The 23,883-nt window shown below is 44.5% G+C and overlaps 2 pseudogenes; one reads left to right on the forward strand and one right to left on the reverse strand.

Moving 5' to 3' along the window:
- Positions 1-1,108: 1,108 nt before the first annotated feature.
- On the forward strand, positions 1,109-18,540 carry LOC118455340 (leukemia inhibitory factor receptor-like; annotated as a pseudogene).
- Positions 18,541-22,409: 3,869 nt separating this feature from the next.
- On the reverse strand, positions 22,410-23,349 carry LOC148102063 (uncharacterized; annotated as a pseudogene).
- Between the last annotated feature and the right edge of the window lie 534 nt (positions 23,350-23,883).

The raw sequence follows: 23,883 nt of genomic DNA on the forward strand, positions 1-23,883 counted from the left end.
AGTCACCTTTATCACTCACTGTGTTTGTGCACCTCTCTGTATTCAATCATTAGTTATTATTAATCTCTGGCTCTCTTCCACAGCACGTCTTTTTCCTGTCCTCCCTCACTGAGCCTTGTTCTGCTGGAGGTTTCTGTTTCTGTTAAAAGGGAGTTTTTCTTTCCCGCTGCCACCAAAGCGCTTGCTCAAAGGGGGTCACATGATAGTTGAGGCTGAGGCAGCTGTTGTTGTGATTTGGCACTATAAAAAATGAAAGTGAGTGACTTTTTGCAATACAGTGCTTAAACAAGTGTTAAAATAAATGCTTTAAAACAGCATCTTTTGTTTCTGTATTTTTGATTTATTTTTAGTTGTTGGTAACTTTGAGTTAGGAGTGGACTTTCTACATTAAATACAAAGTTCATAATAAAGAATTTATTAAATATGGTGTGTATGTCTGGATGGATAGATGGATGATAGATAGATAGATAGATAGATAGATAGATAGATAGATAGATAGATAGATACTGGCTTCATCATCATTTTACAGTGAAGTGTTTTTGTTTGTTTGTTTTTCACTTGCAGTACTTCTTCAAATTCTTCATTGTGTATTTAGTGGTGATTGAACACACTTCCAAATTTTAAAGCTTGAATTTATGATACGTTCCTTGACGTGTTGATTCTCTCTCTGGATGATGTTTTTATAGTAATTGGCTTGCAGGTATGTAAACAGCCTCAGAGCATGTCTGAGCTCGCTGCTGTGAGTCACAGTTACGAGAACACAACTGCTCCATTTCCTGTGGTGGGATCCACATGGATTTCACAATCATTACTAACTCAAATGCACTTCCAAACTGTGTTTATGGAGGAAGGCAGGCTACAGGAAGTAACCTGACACAGACAGTGACATTTGTCTGCTGTCTGTGTCAGTCTTCAAACAGAACCCGAACTTCCTTGTGTAAATGTCTTTTGCTTCGATAAAAGAAGCCTTGGAAATCTGCTTTTCAACCACCTTCGAGCTGATGTTTATTGCCACAGCTATCACAACAACTCAGCTTGATTCATGACAGTTTTTTCTGTCAAGAAATAAACAGTTCTACACAAGAGGATCATCACGATTATTATGATAATGATTGCATGGTTGTTATTGCTCTCACTCTTCAGAAAAAGTACACAAGATGGACAAGAAAACGGTGAGTATGTCGTCATCTTACCTTTGATAATCTACAGGTATGAAAGGTATCTGATATGTTTAATAAAGTCAAGAAATCTTGATTTCAGATGCTGTGTTTCAGCTGCCTGTGCATACAAGATCATTTTTATGTGGAGTCTTTTTTACTGGTCACATCAGCAAGCTTAATTTACATCAGCAGGCAACAGTGGAGGTGCAACTCATTTTCAGGAACTATAATAATAACTAGAGTGTGTCTACATCATCTTGTTGATTGAGTGATTTGAGATTATTTGATTATAAGTGGGTGTTATAAGTGTTGTCTTTAACTATTTTGTGTGTATGTGTGTGTAAATTATATTATTTTCCTCATCATCATTTTCCTCAGGAATTCCAAAGAAAATTGGTTGGCTTTGAGCAACAGTGTTATCGATATCATGCACAGTTTGCATTGAACTAGCATCATTGAGCTGAAGAACAAAGCCGAGGTATCGTTTAGGGATTACTTTCACTAGTTTGTGTGAACTTCTTGATGCTGGATTTTAGAGAATTATTAATGAAAATGTTTTATAAATAATATGACTTGCTCTGTGTCCAGTTACACATCATCTTAACACTGTGCTGCTATCATGAGTATCAGTTAGCTGTATTGATTGTACAACATCACATGATTGCATCATGGCTTTTCTTTTTATCTTGCTTTTTATCCTCACACTTAATGCAGGCAATCAGATGCTAATTCTTCTTGTCGGGGTTCCTGGGTCGGTGACCCAGTGTTTTCAGTTTTGTCACATTTAGGTTATGTTGCCACATCAATGTTTTCACTTTCTGTTTTTTCCGTGTCAGCTTGTCTCTTGTGTCATTAGTCAGATTATGTTCAGCCCTGCACTCACCTGTTTCCAATCATTGTCATCATTCAACCTGTGTATTTAAGTTCCTCGGTTTCACCAGTTCTTTGTCGTGTCATTGATGCTATGTTGTCGTTTCCGCCTGCGTTCATTCAGTCAGTCAGTCGTCCAGCCAGCCAATTCCTACCTCTGTTTCGTTTGTTCCCTCCATTGACAATAAACCTGTGAGTCCAGCGTTTGGGTCCTCCTTTTCTCATCCACTCAGCAACCCCTGACAGAATGACACGACCCGTGCCACGAAGACACGAGCATGACCCAGCGGACTCCGACCTTCTCGAGCGGCAGGACGCAGCGCTTTCCATTTGGGCGGAAAAGCTCAGGTGGAAACAGCGGCTCTTCTCAGAGAGGGAGCACGTCTTTGAGGGGACTCGTCTGGCTCTGGGCGGACCTCGAAGACACCGCGGTCCTCCACCTGCTGCCTCACCTGCATCGGAGCGTTCGCCCCGGAGAGTGGGCATCACAGGCCAAGCGTCGGCCGCTCGCTGTCCCGCCGCTCCGCTCCTCGCTCGCCCGCCAGCCGTTTCACTCACCGGCTCTTCCACTTCGCCACGGCACAGCGGCTATGCCTCCAACCTCGGCTCAACGGAGGTTCCCGCGCCAGAGGCTCAGTTGTTTACCCAGCCCGCTTCCTCTTCCCGGAGAAAGCGGCGCACACGCTGTCATGAATTGGACTATTTTCAGCAACTCCCGGTGGTGAGTTCCAGTGACTGTTTTCCGCATCCTTCATCTGATTATTCACGTAAAACGCATAATAGACTCATTTCTGATTCATGGGGAGTTTCCCTCCTAGACGAGGATGTGGACTGGGAAGAGTTTTTCTGCTCTGCTCCCCCAAAGACTGTAAATAGTGGTGGCAGAAGGACCAGCATAATCCCTGAGAAACTTGCAGGATCACCCACCCAGTCATTATTTCCACCCCTATCAGTAAGCCTACACCCAAACCTGTGCCAGCTCCCAGGACGAGGGCAGCTGTGACCCAGTCTACCTCCACACCCGCTCCTGTTTCTCGGGTGGGGGTGACTGGTGTCCAGCCACCTCCCGTGCCTGTCCCAGCGCCCAGGCTGAGGGCAGCCAGAACCCAGCCTGACCTCCCTGGAGGCTTGGAAGAGCTAACCGGTCCACCTGCTGCTTCACCTCTTCATCCACCTCCTGATCCAGCTTCTCACACCCTCGCACTATCACTGGTTAGGCTAGCTGAGGTGTCCCCTGCTCAGGCACCAGCTTTATTAGCCCAGGCTGCAGTTTTGTCCCCTTCAGTAACCCAGTCATTAGCTCAGCCATTAGCCTCGCCAACCTCTGTTCATCCCTTAGCTTCCTCAGCCCCGTCAGTCCGCACGCCTGCTGTTCAGCTTCCTCAGCCCCGTCAGTCCGCACGCCTGCTGTTCAGCTTCCTCAGCCCCGTCAGTCCGCACGCCTGCTGTTCAGCTTCCAGCCCCGTCCTCTGCCCTGTAGTTCAGTCCCTGGCCCAGTCACTCACCCACCATCCTGTTCAGTTCCCGGAGCTGCAGCCACAGCATCCAGAGCCAGCTGTGAGCGCCCGCTGGCCCTACAGCTGTGGCTCCGTCGCCCCCAGCTCCCGTGCCGTCGCCTGGTCCAGCCTCAGCTTCTGCTTCGCCTGGTCCTGCGGCTGCCGCGCCGTCGCCCCAGCCACGTTCTGGACGTCATCGCTGGTGTGGCCGCCCACCGGACCCGTCTCTGTGGCCGCCGCCGCCGCTTTCCTCGCGGCCGCCCACCGGACCCGTCTCTGTGGCCGCCGCCGCCGCCTTCCTCGCGGCCGCCCACCGGACCCGTCTCTGTGGCCGCCGCCGCCGCCTTCCTCGCGGCCGCCCACCGGACCCGTCTCTGTGGCCGCCGCCGCCGCCTTCCTCGCGGCCGCCCACCGGACCCGTCTCTGTGGCTGCCGCCGCCTTCCTCGCGGCGTTCCTCCGTCCTGGGCCCCCTCCGCCCGCTCTGTTCTGGTCTTTTTTCTCTTTTGGCCGTCGGGTGCCGGCCTTTGAAGGGGGGGTACTGTCAGGGTTCCTGGGTCGGTGACCCAGTGTTTTCAGTTTTGTCACATTTAGGTTATGTTGCCACATCAATGTTTTCACTTCTCTTTTTTTTTTTTTTTTTTTTTTTTTTTTCTTGTGTCAGCTTGTGTCATTAGTCAGATTATGTTCAGCCCTGTACTCACCTGTTTCCAATCATTGTCATCATTCAACCTGTGTATTTAAGTTCCTCGGTTTCACCAGTTCTGTCGTGTCATTAATGTTATGTTGTCATTTCCGCCTGCGTTCAGTCAGTCCATCGTTCATTCAGTCAGTCGTCCAGCAGCCAGCCATTTCCTACCTCTGTTCCGTTTGTTCCCTCCATTGACAATAAACCTGTGAGTCCAGCGTTTGGGTCCTCCTTCTCTCATCCACTCAGCAACCCCTGACACTTCTCTTGGATAGAGTCTTAAGTGCAGAAGTAGAGCAGAGCTGTCATTTACACTTCCTGTGCCCTCTGAGTTCCTCCTACAAAGAATTTAAAAACAAAAAGATGCACAGGAATCGATGTTTGACACCAGAACCAGAAAACTCTACATTGCTATGTCAGATTGCTTAGCATATTAAGAGATGTTTATATTTACTTAAGGTCAATCTACTTCAGTGAGCATATAACAAGCTGACAAAGATACAAGTTTGATGGAGCCACCATGTAATCTATAAGAGCAAGTTTTGTACTCCGGCATTTTGGCCATCACCATGTTCATGCTGAAACCAGAAGTGATTACATTTGGACAAGAAGGTTATCAGTGTGTATGGATGATCCACAAAGACTCATATTCAGTTCAGTTCAATTCAGTTCAATCCAATCCATTTCCCTCATGAATAAGCACTTGGTGACACTGGAAAGAAAACTCTTTTGGTTAGGACGAAACCTCTGACAGAACAAGGCAAATGACCCCAACCTTTGAGGGTTAGGGCAGAAAGACAGGACAAACATATTCTATGGAAGAGAGCTACACAATAAGTACTGCATTTAATGTACCGTGGTGTAAAAATGCATAGTGTCTAAAGAAGAAACACTCAGTGCATCATGGGAAGTCCCAGCAGCTTGCAGCATAACTGGGTGATAAATCAGGGTCACCTGATCCAGCCTTAACTATAAGCTTTAGTAAAAAATAAAGTTTTAAGCCTAATCTTAAAAGTAGAGATAGTGTCTGTCTCCTGAATCCAAACTGGAAGCTGGTTCCACAGAAGAGGGGCCTGAAAACTGAAGGCTCTCCCTCCCATCCTATACTCTAGGAACCACAAGTAAGCCTGAAGTGCTTTAATGGGGTGATATGGTACTATAAACTCATTAAGATAAGATGGGGTTTGATTATTCAAGACCTTGTATGTGAGGAGCAGGATTTTGAATTCAATTCTGGATTTAACAGGAAGCCAATGAAGAGAAGTCAGTATAGGAGAAATATGCTCTCTCTTTCTAGTCCCTGTCAGGACTCTTGCTGCAGCATTTTCGATTAGCTGAAGGCTTTTCAGGGAGTTTTTAGGACATCCTGATAATAATGAATTACAGTCGTCCAGCCTAGAAGTAATTAATGCATGAACTAGTTTTTCAGCGTCACTCTGAGACAGGATATTTCTATTTTTAGGGATATCGTCTAAATTGAATAAAGCAGTCCTACAAATTAGTTATATTTGTGTTATAATATGCACATATCCTGGTTAAAAACAACTCCAAGGTTCCTCCCAGTGTTACCGGAGGCCAAAGTAATGCCATCCTGATCAAGCATCTGGTTAGATACCACATTTTTAAGATTTTCAGGGCCGAGTACAATAACCTCAGTTTTATCTGAATTTAGAAGCAGAAAGTTAGAGGCCATCCAGGTCTTTATGTCTTTAAGACATTCATGCAGTTTAACTAATTGGTGTGTGTTATCTGGCTTCATGGACAGATAAAGTTGCAGTGAAAATGTATGCTATGTCTTCTAATGATGCTGCCTAGGGGAAGCATGTATAATGTAAACAGAATTGGTCCTAGCACTGAACCCTGTGGAACTCCATAATTATTAGTGTGTGAAGAGGACTCTCCATTTACGTGAACAGACTGCAGTCTGTTAAACAGATATGATTCAAACTAGTGATGTGCAATACCACTGATTTCCTTTCTGATCCGATACCAAGTAAAAGTCAGGGTGGTATCGACGATACTGATCCGATACCGATACTCTGTACAAAAACTTAATGTTTCATTGTATTTCATAATACAATATATAATTGTATTATGTAATTGTAATAATATAGCTTCATAATGATTACAGGACATCAGACTACTTGTTCTTATTGCTTAATAGTGTAGAATCATCATATAGAAATAAAAAACCTGAAGTTGTGCCCTATTTGAACATGTTGCCTGCCTGCAGCACTAAAGGACTCCGTGAGAGACATCTGTCTCCCCTAGCAGCACCTGTCCCTCTCCTCCTCTTCAGTTCACCTCAACATAAGCTCGTCTTATTCTGTGATATGATTTACTCTGAGGTGTTTGAGGAGGTTAGTGGTGTTGCCACAACACGTCACTGTCTTGCCACATGTATCGCAAACCGCATCTCGGCCATTTGTGGAAGTAAAATATGTCCACATATGACTCCATTTATGCTCAGCCATTGTTGTGAGTGCACATGCCAGGGGCTGGACACATTTATACAGCTGAATTTGCATATCACTGTGAAAGGCGTAAGAGGAAATAGTTCCTTCCAATTTAGACGATCTGAATGATATAGTTTCTTTCCACGGTGTTCCTGTTAATGAAAAACTACAAATTTACCCCAAAGTACTAAAATATCGATATTTTAATATGAGAACTGATTCTAGAGCAGCGGTCCCCAACCTTTTTTGCGCCACGGACCGGTTTATGCCCAACAATATTTTCACGGACCGGCCTTTAAGGTGTCGCGGATAAATACAACAAAATAAAACTAGTACCGGTACCGAAAAAAAGAAGATTTATTCATAACACACGTGAAAAGACCCAGGAAAACCGAGTAAACTGTCACGGTCTGGCTGGCAGACCGTGGGGATATGGGGGAATGAGGACCCAAAACGCATGGTTCTGCGATGCAAACAGTGCACTTTATTTACAGTGAAGGTAACAGATGCACAATAAATCCCCTTTGCTCCCTAGACTCCCATGTAAGTGTTCCCCTCCGACGTCCGTGCTCGTGCTCCCGGCAGTTGTGTTTCTGCACACCCTGTGCGTGCTGCCCTTCTGGTCCCTCGTTCCACTTGGAGTCTTAGCTTAATGATCCCGCGCCGGTGGGGGCTCCAACACTCTCCTAAGTAGCTCCCCCGACGAGCCCTGATCACCAACAGGTGTGTGGCAGGAACTTCAGGTGTGGCCAGTCCTCCTGCAGGGCCACACCCATCAGGCCTGCATGTGGCTGTCCTCCAGCCACACATGTACACACCCTGCCTCTACATATGAGTGGAACACCGAACACAGCATAGTGCAGAAAAACACACATCCCCAAATAACAACAACACTAATAATAATAATAATAATAATATTAATAATAATAATAATGGTCCATCCTGCTCATGGACCCCCGAGTCCTCCAGAGCCGGCTCTGTGACATAAACGATAAAAACGATAACAAAATAACGCTGAAAACCGATAAAAACCATGAAAACCATAGATGAGCCGGCCCGGGACCAAACGACTCACGGACCGGTACCGGTCCGAGGCCCGGGGGTTGGGAACCACTGTTCTAGAGCATAAATTACTGGTATGGTATGGTAAGAATTGATATTTCAATATCGATCCGCACACCACTAATTCAAACCACTGCAGTGCAGTACCTGTAATACCTACAGTGTGCTCTAATCCCTGTGATAAAATGTTACGGTCAGCAGCCTAGCAGCTTCTGCACTGTGATGAATTCTAAATCCTACCTGAAACTCTTCATATAAACTGTTCCTTTGCAGATAAATTATTAGCTGTTTAACAACCTTTTTTCAAGAATTTCTGAAAAAGAAAATGGCCTATAACAATTAGCTGGGTCAAGTGACTAAAGGTCTGTGGGCCCTTTGGGGAGTAACGGAATACATGTACCGCCGTTACGTATTTAAAATACAAAATATGAGTAACTGTATTCCGTTACAGTTACCGTTTAAAAAGGTGGTATTTATAATACAGTTACTTTGTTGAAATAAATGGATTACACGGCGGTACTTTCCTGTTTCATATTGTCACGGGTCAGGACTGTTTGGGTTTTGTTTGACAGCTATGTTCTGTTGTTCCAGCGTTACGGTTGCCATGGTTACAGGGTGACTCTTTTCTCTGCATGTTTCCTGGGTGAGAGAGGCCTTTTTGTTGTTGTTGTGCTAAGCTAATAGGCAGAATGCTACAGGTATAGCTCTAAAGAATGTAGCATCATAGGCAGTGTAGTCCGTGCTGCAGGGAGGATGGACTGCCATACCCGTTATGTGTCTGTGAGCGAGGGAGGGAGAAAAAGGAAAAGTACGAGCTGTCATGTAGCAAAAACGGGAGCTGGAAGCATGTAAATATGATAATAACCACTGCAGCCAAGAAGAGTGCCTGACGAGCCCAGTTGTAAGTAAGCTATTAAGACTCGACAGTACACCCTGTTTGTGTTTTCCTCCGAAACAATAAGTTCCGTTGGAGCAGCCTTTCAGCGCCTCTGTCTGTCTCTCGCTAGCAAAGTTGACCCAGACAACAAAGTAAAGCTAGTTTTCGGCTACGAGCCGACACAGAACCCACCGTATTAGCCAGAGGTCCCTTTACTACGGTTCGGAGCCGCGGACCTTCAGTAACAGTAATAAATCACAGCAATAGTACATTCATGTAGTTGTATATTAAGTAATCCAAAATATTCAGAATACGTTACTCTCATTGAGTAACGGAATACGTTACAGAATACATTTTGAGACATGTATTCTGTAATCTGTAGTGGAATACATTTTAAAAGTAACCTTCCCAACACTGCCTTTAATAGATATAAAATGTCTTTGAGCAGTCTTGTAAAGTTAAATCAGAAAATCAATCTGAGAGAAAAAGGGTAAAAAAAAAAAAAAAGTAGCTGCAGATTCAAATATTAGATCCAGTTCTAGGTTCACAGAAGAGCAAATATTGTTTCAGGGAATACAAGGACTGTATACAGTACAGTAATTTTTTAAGGGTGTTAAACTTTATTGTAACACCCAGGAGAAAAGCCACACTGGTTTTTAACTCGCAGTGGTGGCTCAGTGTTTGTTTTATTTTATGAGTTTAAGGCAGGGGTCGGCAACCTGCGGCTCCGGAGCCGCATGTGGCTCTTTAGTCCTTATAGTGCGGCTCCACGTGGTTTGGGAAAATAAATTAGTAATAAACAAGTATTTAGCTGAAGTGTATTTTATTTCTGTTAGTTCTTTTTTTTAAACTTGTAGTTCTAAATTGGAAGATTATTGTGATATTGAAATATAAAAATAAAATTATATTCTATTATTTTTTCATCACTCAAAATAAGCGTCACACTCGCGGAAGCCGGTGTACCCGCCGAAACGTCGTGCATTTATCGAGACTTTCAACCCCAGGTAGGCCAATTATGGATCTTTGGATCCACATTATGTCACCAGCTCCACCGTGAACTATGTTAAAAACAAACACCGCTCACAGCTTACAGTCCTGTAATCAGAGGATCAGGAGCAGAAGTCCCATTGTACCACGGCAGACCCGATGATGTTTGCATGAACACGCTTTTCAGCATCTCTTTATTGACCACTTTTCACACACAGTTGCTGTACAGCTCACAGCCCGACACATACCAACAACAACACAACAGCATAGATAGCACAGACGTTAAGGCGGCGAGGCGTGATTGCGGGTGCCGCTCAGGTGCGTCCGCCTCCCTTGCAGCGGTGCTGCAGACCACGCACCACCACACACATTAACTAAGTAAAATACATATTTTGGAAGAATTTTGCAAATATCTATTTTTCTTTTTTTAGCAGCATAGTGCTTTTATTACAATTATTTTTTAAAAGTCAGGTCAAGGCTCCAAAATCCCAAAGGCAATATAAGGGTGGCGGCTCACAACAGTTTTTCTTTGCTACATGGATCATTTTAGTTCAGCTGGGTGTCTTTCCTTTTGTTATATTTCTTTAAGAGTTCAAAATGTGTTAATTATATAAATAAAATGTAATTTTCTCTGTAGCACTTCATGGATTTCATAAGCAACACACCTTAGTTGTTCACACAAAGCATAAAGGTAAAAAACAATATATACAGTGTTATCTTCATTTTAGATGTCAAAAAGTAGCTCCCAGTGTTTTCTTTTGCGTGGGAACCGGCTCCAAATGGCTCTTTGGGTCCTAAAGGTTGCTGACCCTTGGTTTAAGGAGTGTTTTGATTTGGAAATGACTAATAGTATCAGATCCAAGAAGTGAATTGCCACTGATAAAGGTAACAGCACTAAAGGTGACATTACTAGAAACCAGAGGCTTTAACAGAGCATCAGTACTGAGAAAAGTGTAACGCTATTGGCACCACTATCCTGTGTCCTTACTGACTGCTGTTCAAATAGCCCAACAATTATGTTTTTAAGCTTAAGACTTGTTCAGTGTTCCACTTTAAACATGGAATTTCTCCTTTAGGTGTTTTGTGTTGTGGACCTCAGAATGTAACTCTTGCCCACAACGATCAGACACTCCTGTTAAAGTGGGAAGATGAGCCTTCTTGCTCTGTGATACGAGATGGGCTCGTGTACAAGCTGCAGCTTCTCATAGCAGACAAACCTGTACACAACGTAAGAGATTATTGTGGGTAACAAAGAACTGTTGCTCTAATGTGTTTATGATAATGTTGTAGGGTAACGTTGTTGTGGCACCTGCACAGATAGGATCTACTCATTCCTGGAAATGGACTTCCCATTTACCATCGCAGTGTGCTCGCCATTCAGTCCGGCTCAGGTCCCAATACAACAAGCAATCAAGCCCATGGATGCAGAAGACGCTACCTGGTTAATGTTGAATTCAAATCATTTAGATTTTCATAATTCTTATACATTTTACAGTTGTGCTTATTATGCCTCATTGTTGTTGTTTGGCAGGGATGCAAAGCCCAGCAGAAATATCAGTTTTCCCAAAGGATAAAATACTTGAAGTAGGCAGCAGAGCCACATTCTGCTGCATTGTGCCAGAAGGAAAAGGTTTCAGGAGAATGCATGTAAATGGGTATAAAGGCATGGAAAAAAAGATCAGTGAACATGTGCATGCCCTGACTGTTCACCTGGAACAACAATCAGAAAACTGGAGTGATGTAATATGTGAAACGACCAAAGGAGACATCAGTGGAGCCAGTTTTCACGCTGGCTGTAAGTATGAAGCAACAGGTTGAGATGATGGTTTTGTTTTGTTTTTTCAAATTTATCTTCTAAATACAGATTGCTGGTTCTTATGGTTTTTTCTTGGTATTTGCCATAAATTTAGACCCCCCTGGTGACAGTGATCTTCAGTGTGAAACCCAGGATCTGGAATCTGTCGATTGTTTTTGGAATGTAGGAAGGAAAATGGAGGAACTTGCCATAGTGAGAAGAAAATACCAGCTTCATGGAAGGTATAATACAACACAGGGTTCACTATGGAAGCAATTTACTTGTGTAATTTACTAATGTAATCTGGCAACTTTAAAGGATTCACTGATTCACTCGGCACTTTATTAGGAACCCCTTTTCAAATGTAGCAGAGGTCGGAAGATCATGGCTCACTGCTAAATTTAAACCTTGAAAGCACTGAAATATAAACCGGGATAAAAAAAACTCCCTGGCATTCCTCGACATCAAGTACCCGTAGTTAATACTGGGAAAGTTCACTACAGAGTCCAGACTTCCGAGTGTGGGAGAATGGTCTTTCTAAAACTGACCAGACTTCACCGTCTGTGTGTGTGTGTGTGTGTGTGTGTGTGTGTGTGTGTGTGTGTGTGTGTGTGTGTTTTAAAGCATTTCTTCCTTATTCTCACTGTGATTAATATTCACAAAGAAAATCAAACACCTATCAGGATTCTTTAAAATAATAATTAATAATTTAATAACTGCACACTGCTATAATCTTGCTCCTGAAACATTTTTGCAGCTTGTTAGTAACATACATACAGAAGAGTAGAAACAGTAAAAATGATAAATCTCGAGGTGCCAACCTCTTTTGTGTTAATCTTATCTGTAGATCTGAATGATACCTACCTGCCTTTAGTGGTTTTTCATTTTTCATTTTTGACTTTGTTTAATTTCTATAATTTGTTTCAAATTATCTGACAAGCCTGTTACGCAGTTAAGCAACAAACGTCATTACATGACTGTAATATTTAACTTCATCTATTAAAATGTTTTATGTTGTTGTAGCAGAGTCCCCAAACTTACAGTATGCAGTTGGTGTTTAGATTAAAGATGAATCAATAATAAAACAGATAATTTGACTTATTTTGGAGATGGTTTGATATCAGCCTCAACATGATGGTCAGATGCACCCAAAAGGCTTTTCTTTTCTTCTCTGGATAAAATCATTTTTAATGTGAGTTGTAATTTAAAAATAATAATAAATTGAAACAGCAATAATGCATTTATGCATCAACAAATAAAGACAAGCCAAAGATTCAGTTCCACAGGTCATTTTTGAAAACTTTAGGCCAGTTTTTTAAAATAGTGTACAGGCCACTGGTTTGATTTCAGCAAGAGATACAAATTTTCTCTTCAGTTGCAGTATAACAGTCTTCCAAATCAAAACACAGGGGTACCTGCTCTGGTAACCCCTTGTGAAAAGGGAATAGCTGACAGTAGCTTTAACTTGATGTGTTAAAAATGGCCAAAATGCAATTTTTGGCACTTTGGCTAACCTTGATAGCAACGGTCTACAACAGCACTGCTTTCAGCTAAGTAGACTTGTGAAAAACTGTTTCCCCCCATTACTGATTTTATATTGTTTTGTATGTTTGTTCCTCTGTGTTGTTGTTAATATTTAAGCAATGTATATTTTTACATTTTAGCTCATGCATCAATGGACATTTGGGTAAATGCTTCCAAAAAGTGGAGCTGGATGCTGCTGAGAGGAACTGGACCTTAACAGTCACTAATCCTCTGGGAAAGCTCGAGCTCCATGACAGGGTGGACCTGACCAAAAGAGGTAAAACTTTGGAAAAAATGAGGGAAAAATGACTATTCTTAATCCTTAAGATCAGCTGATTGTTGTGATCACTTGTTTTAGTGCACATGGTCGCTCCAGACAAAGTAGCAGCTTCAACTGTGAACCCCAGAAACATCAGTCTGAAATGGAGCTGGACTGTGCAGAAGTACAGTAATCTCAACATCACATGCCAAGTAGATGTCAGCGATGGAAACTCTAATACCATAGTGAATAGATTAAAAAGGAAGCTAAGGTATTGGCTTTTCAAAGTAAAAGTCTTCACTGAAGTCAGCTAACATAATTTTTGTCCTTGTAGGTTTACCAGACTGAAAACTTTGGAGTTGGCCTCACAGCTGCAGTCATCAAGGACTTGATACCACACTGGGACTATGACGTGAGGGTCCGATGTGGAACAGCACAGCATTTCTGGAAATGGGGTGACTGTAGCAAAAGTGTCAAAATCCGCACAAAAGGTGATGGTAAGTTGTTGTTTTTTTGTTGTTTTTTAAGAGAAAAGACTTTAAAAATGTGTGAATGTAACAGATGTTGTTTGTCTGGTTGCACCACAGTTCCAGATGCTCTTGACGTGTGGATGAAGGTGAAGGAAGACCAGACTGTAATCTCCTGGAAGGTGAGTCCAAGTTGGCTTTTACAAAATGTTTTTTAAAGTCACTAAGTCTGGAAACTGACTCAGTTTCAAGTGGTCACCAGTGGAATTAAAAAATACACTTTTACTTACAGCTAGTCTGTAAAGCAATACTAAATATTAATAAACTTATGTGGAAAAAAATATCTTTTAATAAACTTATTTAAAAATATATCAGTGCAACATCTTATAGAGTTAGAAAGTGATGTTTCAGAGGACACTGTTACCATTTCAGGTCCTGATGTTACTTCTCCACAGGTGCCACTGACCAATCAGAGCCATGGAGAAATCTTTGACTACAAAGTGTCCTGGGCAAAGACCAAAGACAAAAATCAGTCACACCAAACCAACGTGTCCAGAAGCAATCACAGTCTTACACTCACGCTGGACCCCAGTGAGGAGCACATGGTCACTGTCACGGCTAGAAACATAAACGGCAGCTCATCACCATCGACCATCATCATTCCCCACCGTAATGGCGTTATTTTCGTGCCACTATTCTGAGTGCACGTAAAAAAAAATTTGAGCGCACGTAAAAAAAATTGCAGGTGCAAGTGTTGCATTTTAAGGAGAAATTTATTTTGAGCGAAGAAAAGCTTAATGTGAGTGAACAAAATGCATTGCTGCGTGCAAAAAATGTATTTCAGTGTTTGCTATTATCCATACACACACACAATAGCAGCCCCTCTCACTCAGTTTTTTCATTTGCGCTCGCTCGCAATGTGTTGCTTGCGCTCTCAACATTTCTGCCCATGCGCGTTCAACTCTTTCTGTACACCGTTATAGTTGTGCCACAAAACCAGCCAATCACAAACTTGGATGCAAAAAAATCTGATTGGCTGTTTTGGTCTCCAATCAGCTCGAAATGACAAAATGTAATAACCCAGAATGCATTTTGCCCAAAACTCAAACGAGGCAGTGGTGGAGGAACACAGAGTGGCGGAGTTTGAAATAATACTCTTTCTGGGTCACAAAATAAACTTTTAAGATATTTTCATGTGAGAATGGTGCTGTGTAAACTTCAAATACCTGCTCGATTTATCGACAGGCATCTCCGAAAACGTTAGAGCACTTATGCAAATATGTGATGTCTTGATAAATCGAGCAGATATTTGAAATAAAATAAAATTAATAAAATAAAATAAATTTCTCCTCAAAATGCAACACTTGCACCTGCAGTTTTTTTTTTACGTGCGCTCAGAATAGTGGCACAAAAATAACGCCATAGTAATCTAGGTATGAAGCTAACAGAGCACCACATATTACAGATAAGCTCACTTTGATTTCCATTTGGGGAAGAGGTTTGATTTTATCTAATCTGTGCAGAAGGCTGTAAGCTGTAAGGATTTTCCAAACTAATGCAGAAATGGAATAGCAGTTTTCATGATCACATGATTGAGATTATAGCTATTATAAGTATACAAATATGTAATTTTTGTGTTTATACTCCATATATCCAAGTCATGAAGAGTATATATATTTGGACACATTTTATTGGTTTGCGAAGGGAAGCTAAATGCCTTAAAAGTGCATTTGCCTGTAAGCAAAGGGTTTTCCAAACAAATGCAGAATTTGACAAATTAATTTCCCTGCTCAAATAATGTAATATATTATAAGTTTACAAATAGTGATTCATGAAGAGTATAGAAATTGTGGCCTCATCTTAAAAGGGAAGCCAAATCCCCTAAAACTGCACTGCATTTTTTCTAATGCCCATAAGGGGGCACCTCCTTGTTTCAGAGTCTAAGAGTCCTTGGAGTGGGACACTCTGCTTCAGTCAGGTCATAAAAACAATGGATGATCTCAAAGTCGCTATGTTCATTTTTCATGTAGATTCATGGGTAAAACTGTTTTTTAACGAGTCTCATTTTTCAGATAAGTCCGAGGTGAAGACCTCCTGGATCAGTGGTAGCTTCTTCCTGTCCTGTCCTGATAGTCTTAACGCCAGCTGTGGCTACATAGTGGACTGGTGTTCAGTCTTCGGTAATTGCTCCTTCGAGTGGATGAAAGTGTCTCTCAACAGAACTCATACCACAATTTTTACAAGTACATTCTCATCTTTGCCTACAAAACTGTTGCAGATCATATTTGCATCTGTTTCAGCACAGCTCCTTTTGTTGTTCCAGAGAACTTTGAAGATGGTCGGAGATACCTGCTGTCCATATACGCCTGCACTGAGGGAGCTGCGGTGCTACTACAGAGAAGAGAGGGCTACATCAGAGAGACCAGTAAGACTGATTCAGTGATTTCTCACAAAATGTGATGGTTCAATCAGCAGTGTATTTCATGCATGTCACATCTTTCCAGAAATAGGAGGCGAGCTGTTTAAACTCAAATACAAACAGGAAGACTCGGCTGTTGAGGTATCCTGGGAGCCCATACCTCTGGAAAAGCAGACTGCTTCCATCCAGAACAACTCTACTACCAGAACAAGAGCGGAAATGTTTTTAACGTGAGCACAGGTACAGTATGAAGGCATACTCACTCAGGCCAGCTAAGATTTCAGTCTGGACATTAAGCACAGGATCAGCACTTTTTCATAGATGCTCTGTTAGCTGAAGTTTAATTCATTGTTAGTATTTACTTTCTGGCATATGATGACCTTCCTCTTCCAGTATTTGCATCAGGAAAAGGCTAATAACACAAGGTTTAACAAATGGACATAATGCCCCCTTGTGATAGTCTAAAAAGAAAACAAAACAAGCCTCCTTTTTGGTGGTCTCAGCCTGTAGATTTAGGCTAAACATGATTGCGAATGCAAAAATTCATTAAAAAATTATGTTTGAATTGATTGCAGACACACACAAATCACCCCAAAAATATCCAAATTCTTAGACACCATTTTTTTTTTGCACCCTTTACAGTAACCTGAACATGTTGCCGACGTGTTGTTTACAAATTGATTGGAATTGATTGACACACTTAATCACACTATTAAGTTTTTTTTTCTGATAACAAAGTCCTGGTTTTGTTTCTCTGCACACAAAGATTAGCTTGTGACTGAGATGAATAAAGTAAGTCTCCAGTGTTGCCTGAGTGTCCAAAATGCTTGGACACTGCTAGCTTGGGGCGCCCAATGAAACGCAAAGCAGGAGATGATGCATAGCTGAATATGTTTCCAAACCAACTTCATTTTAAGCCAAAGACTAGAAAATATGGTGAAGCATGTCTTCCCTTTGGTTTCACCTGCACAAGTGCCGAGGTAGGTCTCCCCTGCAGAATTGGTTTTCCCTTCGTCAGGAGCACGGGCTGGGCTCTTCAAATCGCAGACAAACAGTATCCCACAGTTGTTTATGTTTTTAAACCCATTTTGCACAGAGAGGCATTTTTTGAAAAATGTATTGATAGCAATGTTGATTGTTACACATGAAAAAAACAACTACACTTAAAATAATTACACCGTGACGCCTCTGCCTTTGTAAATAGAGGGACAGTAACTGCGTGTTTATATGTAAGCGTGTAAAACCTGCAGATAGTCAGATTAACAGTATTTTGTCTCTATCTGCCATTCTGCAATTCATCTCATGTAAACAATAACGTGCACACAGCGTGATGTGAAAAAAGGCACATACCTTTGACGTTGCGTGATGAACTCTGTATTCCTCGTCCACGCGTAAACGCAAAAAAGGAGTTTTAAAAAATCTCAGTTTTCGGTGATTCTGAACGCCGTTTACGTGTGGACGAAACAGCTGCGTTTTCAAAAATACCCGTGTAGGTGCGGACGTAGCATAAAAGAGTTTGTAGTTTATTTCCTTACTACCTGTCATTTATTGCAGATTACTTGCATTTGCTTAATTGTTTACTAAATGTTTGAGGTGGGAGGGGGAGCGAACATTTTTCTTGTAAAACAAAGGGGGGCCTAGCAAAAAAAAGTTTGGGAACCACTGCATTAAAGGATAGCTTTGATGGGGCACTTAACAACACCTAACCAATTAGTTTCTGGTGCCAAACATGACTTTAACTCAAGTTAAAATGTTTGCATCAGTAAAATGTCTTCTTTCCCCTTTTAATACCACAAAATTTGTTTCTTTTTGTGATAAACAAGCAAAATAAAATGCTTTGTACTGACTCACTTCTGGAGCCATTCAAGGAGTGTTTGGCTGACTAATGCTACATCTATACATCCTTCTATTGTACTAATCAATTATTTATTGGTTTCACAATCATAATCGTTATGGATCCAGATGTCTTTCCTGTGAATGTGAGGTCATTTTCTCTATTTTTCAGGATGAACATATCGTTCGTCATCTTCACTTTGATCAGAGTCACTACAGGGAGGTCTGGGAGGTTCCGGAGCTGCATGATTATTTTAGTGCACCACGGCCTGTTGTTGGCCAGGACTACATGCCTTCTTTTTCCTTCTCTCAGGCTCCCAAAGGTTACTACAATAAGCCTCTGAAGAAACTCCAGCCACGCCTTACTTTACCCACTACAGGCCTCACATCTCAGCCAGGCGTTCTGTCTTTTCCAGGAAATGATGTATTTCCTAACCCTTCATATAACCTGACAGTGCAGGGTGAGGACCAGCAGTCACAATCACATCTTCAGATCCAGCAGGGCATACGTATAATTGATAGCTTTCATGAATACCAGCTTCAGAGCCCTGAAGAGACCTTTACCGCAACTCATCCTGAGGACGTACCAGACAGTCCTCTTTCATATTCGTCCACGTACATTTTGTTGCCACAGAAGACGTCCAAGTAGCTGCTGCATGTGTGAACACATTTAAAACTTATGTGAGGACTTCAGGCATCGTTAACTGCTGTATAGTTCATCCATCATCCACCAGTTCATCATTGAGCCAACTAGGGTTGGGGTTGGGTTTTGTTTTAGTCACACGCTAAACAGGCATAATTTTAAGTGTAAAAGATGTTTCCTTTCAATAAAGTCTCAGACTCACTGCCCAGCCCTAACCTGGTGGATGCTGGGTATGATCACTATATTTCATGCATGTATGAATCTCTATAGAAGTGATAATTATAGTCATAAACAAGCTTTCTAATAGTGAGTAATCTGTTTGGCTTCATGCTTTCGGGTAATTGTGAGCCACCTTTACCACATATTTTAAGAACGCAAAAGATACAGCTGAAACACTGTTCCAACCAACACAGCTCTGGGATCTATAGAAAGATACTGCATGCCAGGCACATGTGGATGCGTCACCCTAGGGAGAACTTTCTCCCTAGGGTTAATTAGTGGACTTCATGGTAAGCATGTGTACCTCTTTGAAGGCCAAAGCAGCACATATATGTTGCCAAGCGATAAAAGGTCCACATTAACAACAATTCTTCAACTTGTTTATGTGCAAAATCAGAAGTAAAACATCGCTTTGTGGAGGTATGTAATAACGACAGGAGAGGTCTCAGTGTCTCAGTCACTCCAACTTTATTAACTGACTCTCAGAACATCACATATAGTTAGCGCCAAAATCTCCACCCCTGCACTTCCCTTCAACTTGGGTGTGAGTGGAGCCACCTGGTGGTCAGCCACACATAACCCCCCCTGAACACACAGTTAGGTCTCTATTCAGTCCAGGACCCTGGGCCTAAGCAAACGGCCCGAACGACTGAACCTGGGAGGGAGAGAACAGGCAGAGGAAGGTCCATCCTGTGAACGAGGCTGGTGAAGGCGAGCAGGAAAGGCAGAAGAAGGCTCAAACGCCGGTGGTCCGGGGGTAGTCCTGGGGGGAAAACCAGAGTCTGTCAACCCCATCGAAGGAGGGCGGCCACGGCGAGGGGCCTGGGCCGGCACTACATTACTGTCCGGAAGAACATGTGCAGGTTTAAGTCTGTCAACACACAGTCTCCCTCCGACCCCCAAAATCCAACACAAAATGTTTCTGGCCCGGTTCGATAACCCTGAATGGGCCGTCATACAGCGACCGCAGCGGTGTCCTGTGGGCATCGTGCCTGACAAAAACAAACTTGGCAGTCTCTAAAGTCTTTGGAACAAAAGTGTCAGGCACGCAATGGTGCACCGGACAAGGAACCCGAAGCGAGTGCAAAAGCGGGTTGAGAGATAGCACAGAAGGATCGAAGCAGGGGGGAGGGTTCTCGGGCAAGAATTCTCCAGGCACACGGAGGGGCTGACCAAACACTAGCTCAGCTGGGGAAGCGCCGAGATCCTCCTTAATAGCAGAGCGCAGCCCAAGCAAAACCCACGGGAGGCGGTCAACCCAATTGCCATCCTTTAAGGAGGCGCGAAAAGCAGCCTTAAGCGACCGGTGGAACCGTTCACACATCCTATTAGCTTGCGGGTTGTATGCGGTTGTGCGGTGGACTTTAGCCCCCAGTCCATCAGCCATGGCCGACCAAAGCTCGGAAATGAACTGGGGGCCTCTGTCTGACGTAATGTCCGCGGGTGGGCCGAAACGCGAGACCCAGGTCGACAAAAACGCCTTGGCCACCACTGCTGCGGTAGTGGACGCCAGGGGGACCGCCTCCGGCCACCTGGTGGTGCGGTCAACAACAGTCAAAAGGTGCGTAAAACCTTGTGACTGCGGCAGAGGACCCACCAGATCGACATGCACATGATCGAAACGTTTGCCGGGTATGAAGAACTGCTCCAGGGGCGCCTTGGTGTGTTTATGAACCTTCGCACGCTGGCAGGGAATGCACGCCGACGCCCTTTCCTTAACAGATTTGCGAAGGCCTGGCCAAACAAATTTAGAGCTGACCAGTTCAACAGAGGCCCGGACCCCCGGATGAGAGAGAGCATGTACCGAGTCAAAAACTCGACGACGCCAGGAAACGGGAACCACTGGGCGAGGGCGGCCGGTGGAAACGTCACAGACGAGCAGGGGACCACCGTCCTGCACGGGTCTGTCCTCCAGTATGAGGCCCGTCTGGGTGGATTTAAGCGCGAGGATGTCCGGGTCACCGCTCTGATCGGCAGCCATGGCGGAGTAGTCTATGCCGAGAAAGATGGGACAAACAGTCAGCCACATGATTGGATTTACCAGCCACGTGCCGAATGTCCGTGGTAAACTCAGAAATTGCTGCCAACTGGCGCTGCTGGCGTGCACTCCATGGATCAGAAACCTTGGACATGGCAAACGTCAAGGGTTTGTGGTCCACGTATGCGGTAAAGTGACGACCCTCGAGAAAAAAACTGAAATGTCGAGTCGCCAGGTGGAGCGCCAGCAGCTCCCTGTCAAAAACGCTGTAATTGCGTTCGCTGTCACGCAGCGTACGGCTGAAAAAGGCGAGCGGTTGCCAGACACCCGAGATTCGCTGTTCCAGCACAGCACCCACCGCTATGTCTGACGCATCGGTGGTCAACGCAATCGGCGCTGAGGGGGATGGGTGGGCCAGAAGGGCAGCATTAGCTAACGCTGACTTAGCATCAGAAAACGCTTGGATGCTTTCCGGAAACCAGTCAACGGAGTCATTAGCTTTCTTACCTTTTAACGCCCCATAAAGGGGCTTCAGCAGATGTGCCACTCTGGGGAGAAAACGGTTGTAAAAATTCACCATCCCCAAAAATTCCTGCAGTGCCTTAACATTCGTGGAACGCGGAAATTCCGAAACAGCTCGGACTTTGTCAGGCAACGGAACCGCGCCCTCGGCGGAAATGCGGTGCCCAAGGAAATCGGGAACCGGCAACCCAAACTGGCATTTAGACGGATTAATAATCAGTCCATGCTCCGCCAAACGCTGAAAAACCTCACGCAGATGGAACATGTGCTGCTCCTTCGAGCTGCTGGCCACCAGTATATCATCAAGATATACAAAAACAAAGGGCAGCCCGCGCAAGACCGAGTCCATCAACCGCTGGAAGGTTTGGGCGGCACCTTTCAGGCCAAACGGCATGCGCAGAAACTCGAAAAGGCCGAAAGGTGTAATTACGGCGGTTTTGGGGACATCCTCCACGCGCACGGGAACCTGGTGATATCCCCGCACCAAATCGATCTTCGAAAAAACCGAGGTCCCCGCAAGATGGGCGGGAAAATCTTGGATGTGGGGAATGGGATAACGATCGTTCTCTGTGACATTAGACATTAGACATAAGACGATGGAAATCCCCACAAGGTCGCCACTGACCATCAGATTTAGGCACCATGTGTAACGGGGAAGCCCAGGCGCTATTCGAACGCTGCACGATGCCCAGACGCTCCATGGTGGCAAATTCTTCCCGAGCGACAGCCAGTTTGGCAGGGTCGAGGCGGCGCGCGCGCGCGAACACCGGGGGCCCTACTGTAGTTATATAATGCTCCACCCCGTGCTTCGTCACCGTGCTCGAGAAAGTGGTGACAGTGGAGTGAGGGAAACTCAGAAAGCAAACACTGAAAAACGTCACCCGAATCTACTGAGTTAGCATGCACCACGGGCTGTGCACCCCGAGTCAAACAGGGCAATGAGGAAAATGACACAGCATCAATTAAACGTCTGTTAGCAACATCAACCAGCAGTCCGTGGGCACAAAGAAAATCAGCGCCTATTATAGGCACAGAGCTAGCAGCAACAACAAAGTTCCACTGAAAGTCACGGTCATGAAAGCCAACAGTCACCAACCTTTCACCGAAGGTTTTGATGGGAGAGCCATTAGCCGCTGTTAGCAATGGCCTGCAGCCCTCAGCTAGCCTGTCCGAGCCAGCCGGGGGAAGAAGGCTCTTCTGTGAGCCGGAGTCCACCAGGAAACGCCTCCCCGAGCGCGAGTCGGGGAGGCGTATCGTCGGCTGAAACTCCACGAAGAAAAGCAGCCTTTCCTTGTTGCCAGCGGTCGCGGCTGCTACAGAGCGCTGACATGCCCGTTTCCCTGGGTCTGGAAACTGCAAGGCGGGAGAAAGCGCCGTGCCTTCGCTCCAAAACGCTGGTGATAAAAGCAAAGCCCTTTTCTGCGGTGCCACCGTGAAGCGATTCCGGCTACCGTGGACGAGTCGGAGGGCCCCTGGAGCATCGGTGAGGGGGCGGGGGAAAACGCTGGTGAGTCTTGAACAATCGCCTGGTCGCCGAAACTCCTGGTGGCCAGGAGAATGCGATCCGCCTCTTCCGCAAGGGAGCGGTAATCTTTCGTGGCCAATAGCGGGGAGTTGGCAAGGCCAGCGCGCACTGGAGCCGGCAGCTGTCGGAGAAAGAGGTGGGTGAAGAGAAATCCTCTGTCATCCGCGCCCAGCAAGGACAGCATGAGCTCGAGAGCGGTGCAGTCGCCCAGGCCCGCGAGGGAAAGTAGTTTCTCGGCCCGCTCAGCATCAAAGAGGGAGTAACGCCGCAGCAGCAGCGCCTTCAGGGCGGTGTACTTGCCTTGGGCTGGGGGGTCCCGGAGGAGAGTCATCACGCGGCGGGTTGACAGCGGGTCAAGTGAGACCACCACATGGTGGTATTTAGTATCGTCGGCTGAAACTCCACGAAGAGCAAACTGAGCTTCTACGTGCACGAACCATGAAGGAGGATCGTGAAGCCAAAAATCCGGCAATTTAAGCGCCACAGCAAACGCAGCCATTGGCGGAGGTGAAAGTCCGGCGGCAGCCGATGCCTCCAGGCCGGAGCTGGCTTCGTTGTCGAGCCTTAGCATGTTCGCTACAGGGATCACCAATGTGGAGGTATGTAATAACGACAGGAGAGGTCTCAGTGTCTCAGTCACTCCAACTTTATTAACTGACTCTCAGAACATCACATATAGGCTGTGTCCCATTTCAGGGACTGCACGCTTGAAGTACGCGCACTACGCGTACTACGTACGGTGCGTACTATAAGTACGAGAAGTGCGGAAGTGAGAGGCTTGTGAAATGGGACGGTATATGCTTCGTCGCGCTGTTCAGGTTGCCTAGCAACCATGATACTAACCGCGAGACACGTTACATACAGCTTTGTGTGACATAAATGAAGGAGAAAATTGTTTTGTTGGCCATTCATTTTTGTTCTGACATCACTTTGATTAGTTGAGTATCTGAGGCTGAGACCACAGGACTGTAAAACATGATTCAAGGGCTTCATTTCTGTACTGAACAGTCATTTAAGATTAGCTAGTAAATAATAATTAGTTAATGTTGTTCATGAGACTAAAGTCATCTCACTATGGTAATGTAAATATAATATGGCCAATATT

The sequence above is a fragment of the Neolamprologus brichardi genome, chromosome 7, assembly GCF_056152115.1.
Source record: "Neolamprologus brichardi isolate AB-2024 chromosome 7, ASM5615211v1, whole genome shotgun sequence".
Lineage (NCBI taxonomy): Eukaryota > Metazoa > Chordata > Actinopteri > Cichliformes > Cichlidae > Neolamprologus > Neolamprologus brichardi.